The following is an 8,426-nucleotide window of genomic DNA, read 5'->3' as shown; positions in this document are numbered from 1 at the left end:
TAATTTAACAATATTATCATGGCTTTTGAGCAGGCAGGAATCAACCCAAGAAGTGAGCTATGACTTTTTTGGGAAAAAACAGGTAGACTAATTTCACTTTATTTACAACTCCTTTAAAATGTTTAACTAATCCAGGGTGTAGCTTTGAGCATGGATATTAAATAGCAAAATCAGCACATTTTACACCTCTGTGTTCACAATCTGCAGCTAACACATCCACAATATAAAATCTGCTCAAATCCTGTTAGCGTGCAACTGCTGCCTTTAGTTTCTAAGGGTAGAATTTTTTAAGCTACTAAATGCCATACAAGCGTAAATCCAAGGTGATTTGTGTCTAAATCATATAGGCACTTTTGAAAATCATACACCTAAAGACTTTGTGCATTAAACTCCCTCTGTACATTTAGACTTATTTTGTCCTACTGGATCTGATTAATGTGCTTTTGATAGCAAGAAAAATCAGGGATCACATCCTGAATGGACGTTTTCCCAAATGAGGTTGCTTGCATTATAGGAGCGTCTTGTCCATTCCCCTGGCACAAAAGAATTCATTTGCTTGTCTTAAAACACCACATGAAATTGGAAAGCAGCTACTGCTCATCAAAATGTGACACATTCTTAAAGACAATAGGACAGTTTAAAGAAAGGATGGGTTTGTTCCAGGTGTGCTTTTATTTCCATGGATTGCACAATGGTTGACCAAATTAATTGGCATGTAATTCTTTTAACTGTGTTGGACATTGCTTCCTTCCTTATGTGAAATGTATGGTATTGTATTTGAGGGTCTCATAACTTTTCTGTTTTTGCCATATTATAATTTAATGTCTGCATGGCCTCATAGGTTATCTATGCATCCTTTAACAAAAATAAAAAGAAAGTTTAAAAGAAAGCAGCTTCTTCTTGACTATTCTATTGAATTAGGGAAGAGCCAATATTGATTTCATTAAAAACGAATACACTAGATAATATTACAGATTGGACCTCCCAGGCCTGGCACCCTTGGTCCCAAAGGAAGGAATTTGCCATTGGAAGTCAGTTCCAGCCCCTCTTCTGTCTGACTCCAGGTTCTCCAGGGGTCTGTCAGCAGACCTGGCCAGGCTCCCCTCATGGTCACTGGGCTCCACAGCCCTGGGGTCCCACCGCCACTGCCAGGCCCAACAACCAGGCCCGTGCCACTGGTTTCTGCAACCAGCCCCAGCCATCAGGCTCCCTGTTCCCAGCGGCCAGGCTCTGAAACTATCTGCAGGCCACTGGGCTTCCTGCTCCCAGCCACCAGGCTCCACTGCCCCTGGGCCACCAGATTCTGCAGCTAGCCCTGGGCTGCAGGGCTCCCTACTCCTGGGCTTCACTGCCTCTGGGCTCTGCCACTCCCAGGCTGCTGGGGTTCTCTGGAGGTCAGGCTAACCTATGGGGAGCCATCCTATCCATAAGAGGATTGGAGTGGCTACCATAGGGATCCCCCAAAGCACAGGATCTGGGGTGGATATGCCAAACCGTCCTAAGGATGGGACAGCACTGCACAAACCTCCACCAGGCTAGAGGGACACGCTAGCTGTAGCACAGAGCTAGCCGCCAGAAGCTGCTCTAGCCCTACTGAGCTACCAGTGATGGCATCGGGGCTGCTTAAAGCCTTAGTGATGATACCCTTTGGCTTGCTAGGTGCTTGGAGTTTACAGTCATGTGTGTCACCAGGTTTACTGTTTCTAGGAGGTAGCTTTATTTTGGGGGATGAATATGGAGCAGAGAGCCTAAAGAATAGGGCAATGTTTCTCTCACACAATGTTCCTAATTAATAGGATTTAAGCAACACATTTTAAAACGTCATTTTCCATTAGCGTACTACATAAGCTACAGCCATTCCCAACAGGAAAGAAAAGCAACTTACCAAAGCGATCTGTTCTCTTTATTCAGATGGACGAATCTTAACTTGTGCACTGCCAGAGGGCTCTCGCAACTACACTGAGTGACCCCAGGGTGGAGCTATTATTTCATCCAAAATGACTTTCTAGCACAACACGAGCTCTTCAAATAAAAGTTGCCAGGCTTTCATCAGAATAGCGTGTTGGTGAAAGGGGTTGGGCTGAACCTTGGCACTGAACTTCTCCAGTCATCCACGGGTCCCTCCCTGTGCCTATTCAGTCCTTGTGCTCTCTGCTGAGGCAGCAACGTGCAATACTACAAAAGCCATTGCACACATCAGCTCAGACTCCTCCCCTCTCACACAGTACTTTTAAATGAGAATCAGTTCATGTGAGCAGAAGGAGCTGCTGTTCCGCCTTGCCCACCCACCAGCAGACTGGAATGCTGACTAGAACCAAGATTCTCTGCCTCAGCTCAGCCTCAAATGTCAACATTTCAACATTTCAGTTTCCACTATTTGATCTGAGGAAGTGGGTCTGGCCCACGAAAGCTCATCACATATTAAACCATCTTGTTAGTCTTTAAAGTGCTACATAGTCCTGTATTTTGTTTCAACATTTCAATAAGGATCTGAAAACAAGGCAAAAGCTGGTTGAGGCTCAAATAAACACAAGGAATACGAACCTGTCAACAATTACCTGGGGCTATTTTAAATGATATTTCCCTAAAAATGAGAAACTGGTCTGAATCATGGCTGCCAACTAATAAATAACTGGTATTTTACACAACATCAAAGCGCCAGGGCCAAGGAGGAGGGACTGAGTGTGAAAAGCAGGAGATGTCAGGGCAGGATGTGATAGGAGAGGAGGGAAATTTTAAAGTTAAAGCTGCTAAAGAACAAAAAAGAAAAACAGGATGGGACTGAATGGGGAAATGAAAATTGTCGAGGATGCAATAGAATGTGTTTATTTAGAACTGAAATGTTCTACTGTGAGGCACCAGCTTTATGTTTTGACCTGAGCCCTGAAATCCCTGTGACATGTAATTTACATTCCCTTCCATATCACCTCTGAATGTCACCCTCTGAGTAAAAGGAGAGAACTTTCTTGACCATGGTAAGGAAAACTGCAGCACATTAGAGCAATGAGCCATTTCAAAAAGGAATGAGCAGGAGAATGTGGAGTATAGAGAAAACACCTTGTCCTATGGGTTGATAGAGTGACCCCATGTGGGTAATAACTGCCTTAGCTGGCAGCTTTTCACATTGTATCCTGCTGCTGGTTGCCTTTTTAAATTGTGGAGCAATCATTTTCTACTGTGAATCTAAATTTCAGTCAATATCTGTGTGTGGTAATCAGTATTTATCTACTGTCACAAAGCTCCTAATTTCACACAGTGGGTCCTGTGCTTCTGGGTAGTGGTAGGCCACATATTATCTCCTCCTGTCTGGGGAAAATGGCAGTTTGGATAATGGTCCAACTGCTCGTCTCAGTGGATCATTACAGCAGCTCAGTCTAATCTCTTTACTTCAGGGGCAAGTCATAGTTTGGTTTAGCAATTCTCATCAGCGGCATAAGCAGGGGGAAAAGGGAGGGGAAAATGTCTTAGGGCAGGTCTACACGGCAACACTATTTCGAAATTACTTAGTCCGCATCTACACAGCAGACAGTTATTTCAAAACAGTGTCAAAATACCGTCAAGCTGGAGGATTTTTTTTACTCCAACTCCTTTAATCCTCATTGTATGAAGAATAAGGGAAGTCAGAGGAAGAGTGCTCTATTTCAAAATAAGTGCTGTGTAGATGCTCCCAATTTAAAAATAAGCTACAGTAAAACTCCAATTGTCCGGCATCCAGTGGTCCGGCACTCCTGATAGTCTGGCATCAACTGGAACCCAGAAGTGCTCCGGCCAGCCGGACAATTGGAGCTGCTGTGAGCCCCATGGGCACTTGCAGCTGGGAAAGGGAAGGGGAGAAGAAGGGAAGGGGACTATACCCCTGTAACAGATCTGCTGGGACCCGCACTGCGACCGGCTGGAGGACGGGAGGTGGGTGGGGAACAGCGCGGCGAGGGGCGAACCCTCCACCGTTTTGCAGGAAGGCGGGGAAGCCCCACGCTGCTGCTGAGAGTTTCTGGGAGGGAAGCGGGCTGCCCACCCCCCAGACTACAGTAGTTATTGCTGAGCAGGGGCGTGAGGGGTGGCGCTGCGGGACCAATCTGGCAGCAATCCCAGCTGCTCTGTTCTGCAGCTTTCCCAAGTCCACTGCTCATCAATTTCAGCAGCGGCAGCGGCAGACTTGGGGAAGTGGTGCGGAGCAGAGCAGTTGAGGTGCTGCCGGGTTGGTCCCGCAGTGCCGCCTCTCATCCCCCTGCTCGGCGCCCGGCAGCACCTCAGCTACTCTGCTCTGCTTCCCCAACTCTGCTGCTCGTCAGTTTCACTTTTGACCAATTCCAGCTTGTCCTTGATTGGCTCCAAGTGTTCCAAACAAACCCAACTGTCTCATCTGATTCTAGCAGGTTCTTGACTGATGCTGACTTTGTTTGGTTACCAGGGAAATAGGGACTTGTTTAACCTGGAGCTAATATCTGCTTTCTGTTACTTTTTAGTAGCCATCTGGCCTGATCCTGTCGCGCAAACACACACAGAGAGTTTGTACTGTAAATAAACAGACACACACATAGAAGATTAAACGGTTTATGCCAGTCTATGTGTGTTTGCAACATCAAAGAAGTGAAGAGCCCACCTGACTGCGTCTTCCCCTACATGACATCAGTTACATTTTTGGTGAGGAGAAAAAGAGAGGTGGTTAGCTGAAAAAATATCTGGCTTTGTCTTCCTCTTTCAAAGCACTCCCAGTCTGTTGTTAAATCATTTGTTTTTCAGAAGCACACAGTAGTATTTAACAAACACAGAATGGACCATACTGTAAAAATTATGATAGCAATGCTAACAGGAAGAGACATACACAGTAAAAATCACAGGCAGTAGCATACCTGCTTCTATACTGTGCCCTCTCCCACCAAAGCTTCTTCAATGCTTTCCATTAAGTCTCTGCTTGTATGAGACAGTTATTAGTGCTTATTAAAAGCAGAACAAATTAAATGCATATGGTTTTGAATCCCAGTCATCTCAGCTGGCCCTTGAAAAGCTTGCATGCCTTCTATTAAGGCCTGGCAAAGACCAAAGGTTATTTTCCTCACTAAAACGAACAGGCCAACATCATTGCATTTTGGACATTTTTACCTCCCACTCTGGAGTGAACACTTCTTAAAATTTTACCAACAACCTTGCATGATTCTTTTTATATATGTAAAAAAGAATTATATTAAATCACTGATTTATATAGATATAAAATCATGATTAACATAATTATAAATCATCATTGGCTGTCCCTTGAGATGAGAATGCTGTCTGCTGGGAGAAAAATATCCTTGAAGAGACTTAAACTGCCAAAGAATCCAATCCGTGTTCTATGTGTTTTCCCACATATATGAGAGGGGATTGCTTGGAGAGAGCACAACTGCTGGCCAGGATCCTGGACACTTTCCTTCCTCCTCTGCCACTTCTCAGCTTCTTGAGCAATGTGATTATCTTAAAAACAGCTTGAGGCTTCATGTATGATGCAAGGCCACTGCAGAGTATTATCAACCAGCTCCTCTCAATTGTGGGTCAATGCTTCCCTCCTTAGAATATATTTTCAGGGCGCAGGTCTTCTTACCATAACTAAATTGAGAAAAGACGACTTGCTTTTGGAAGATGAGGATCAGCAATCTGCACACAGTTGCCAGCCCAGTGGAGCTGACGTTTCTTAATCTTTGAAATCTGTCAATACTTGGCTACAGAAAGCGCACTGGCATTTGTGCAATGAACTTCCCATCTGATACGAAGATTCTTGCTAAGGCAATACTGATGGCACCATTCCAGACAGGAGTGACACATAGAGGAGGGAAAAAAGAGTCACATATCTACCCAAACGTATGAGTGGAGGGGGAAGGAGCTAGCAGCTGGCTGCCTTATTCTCCCACCCACTGGACAGTTTGGGATAACCACCCTAGGCCCCCTGCTTTGGAGGATTGCTGGGAACTAGCAGGTGGTCTGGCACTAGGAGTAGGGATTGGACCTACCTCCTGCACTCACCACTGATGGGAAGCGAGCTACCTCACCCCAGCCTCCCACCTGGTTCACTCAGCAAATGAGTGTGGGAGAAGGGATGGAACCACTCCCCGCACTCACTGGCAGTGGGAAGTGGAGCAGGTTAGGACTGGGTTGCTCTGCTTCCCACTGCTGCCAGTGAGTCGGGGGAGGTGGGGAATAAGGGGAAGGGGCTGACTCCTGCTGCCAGTGCCAGGCCGCCCTCTGGCTCTCCAGGCCATATTGCCTGAGGCAGGGGGCTTGGGAGAAGAGATAGAATGGGGGCAGAGAAGGGGCAGGGAAGGAACCAACCAGGGTGGGGCAGGGCCAAGGGCATGGGGGAGTTGTCCTGGGTCCCACACACTCCTAAGGATGGCCCTCCCCTAGGAGAGGGGTGGCGTGGGGAGGAGACACCTGGTGAGGCAGCCATGTGGTTGGTGCCCCCTTGTCTCCCTCCCCAGCAGTTGCCTCTGGTTCCAGATGCTTAAGATGGCTGTGGCATGTTACCTATGTCTCACACCCATAAAGAAGACTGCTGGTGACTACTGCATTGCAGACCAGGATCTTTGTCTTCATCAGCAGATCTCTGTCAATGAAGTCACAATGAAGGGACTTTCTGAAGGATACTGTGGCACAGCAGACCCTATGTTTGATTTCCACATCACGGTTAGCTGTCTGGGAGAGGCGCTTCCAAGGTAAAGGGAAATACTCAATGTTTTCCAGTTCACCAGCAATGACAACTTGTGGGAGAAAGAGCATAACTTATGCAGAAACAGGGTGGTGGAGCACCCTACTCCTCCCAACGTTGAGGGAAAGTCCCAAGCTATCATAGGTGCCTAAGAAAAGATCTAGGGTGGATTGCAAATCAACCTTTGTGTGTGCGAGGATAGCACAGTTGGCAACTTACTGAAGTTAGTAACAACAATCCTGCTGACATTTTTAGAATAAAGATGCCATAGGTTGCAGAACTGGCCTCAGTCAAGAATAGAAATCAATATCATGGCACGTTAGATTTTAAAAAAAATGGATTGGGGTAAAAACACATCCCTGCTTGACACCAGTATGGATGGTGAATGGATCCACTTCCAGTACAAGACAGTGGCAGTCACCCCATCCTGAAGTAGTATGAGAATATAAATGAACTTCAATGGACAACCAGTCCTAGACAGCACCTTCCATAATGCTTCACAATTAATAGAATGAAAGGCCTTACTTAGATTTGTAAAAGTCATATGCGACGGCTGATGGTGTTCTCTTGTTCTGTGAGCAAGGCTCTTCCTGGCAATGGAGAGGAGGGCAATGTCTCTAATTCACGCACTTTGATTTGCCACAACATTGGCATTCTTTAGGTCAGACAGAATTTCCTCATTAACCCACATTTTCAAAAGATGTTGATGAAGTTTTTGCATGAGTGCAAGTCTACCAGCTTTGAAGACCTCATCTGGGATGACATCTAAGCCAGGCACCTTGTTATTTCTAGTTGGAGTGATGGCACAGCAAACTTTCTCAGAAGATGGGGTTGTCAAGAGATTCTATCATTGGATGCTGTGGAATGGATTCAATGGTGGCAGCTGAGACTTCAAATTCACAGTTCAGTAGAGTCTCAAAGTGCTCCTTTCAATGTTTTTTGGAGGACTACATGGCCCCTCAAGAAGGCTAGAGCTGTCCTGAGATTGCAGAGGGGATATTGCACTTGAGCTTGGTCTGTAGATGATTATCCTTGCTTAAAAAAAAGCTTCTCATGTCATGTTGATCAGCAAATCTCTAGATCTACATGGCCTTTGCTTGCCAATGCTGATTCTTGATTTCACACAGCCGCCTTTGAACTATAGTTTTAAGCCGATAAGTCTCTCATTTATGCTCATTAGAGGGTTCATTTTGCCAAGTGAAAAATGTGCTTCTCATCTGATGAATAAGTGCTAGGATTTCCTTGTTTTTCTCATCAGACCAACCCTGATGGCAGTGAATGGACTTTCCAATCAAGTCAGCATATGTAATTATAACCAATGATAAGTTCATCTATTTAAGATACAGTATTACATTTGCTATACTATTAATGATTCCCAACAGACAAACATGTAAATGATCCAAAAAGTAATATCAGACAAACAGAATACAGACCAAAAAGATTTAAGGGCCCAGCCTCACACGGATTCATGGAAATGTTAAGTGCACAGTTGTCCCATTATAGCAGTTTTATCCTTTCCTCGAAAGCATCAGCCAATAGCTGCTGTCAGACACAGGCTATTGGACTAGGTCGGGGGTTTGCAACCTTTTTTCATTGATGGACCCCTAAACAATTTCAAATGGAGATGCAGAGCCCTTTGGAAAATTTTAAACATAGTCTGCAGATCCCTGGGGTCCATGAACCACAGGTAGAAAACCACATGGCTAGATGCACTGCTATTCAGCTCTACAGTAGCAGTTCTTATCTT

Source organism: Pelodiscus sinensis, chromosome 9 (assembly GCF_052426305.1).
Source record: "Pelodiscus sinensis isolate ZL-2025 chromosome 9, ASM5242630v1, whole genome shotgun sequence".
NCBI lineage: Eukaryota > Metazoa > Chordata > Testudines > Trionychidae > Pelodiscus > Pelodiscus sinensis.
Note: the sequence above shows the minus strand (reverse complement) of the source record.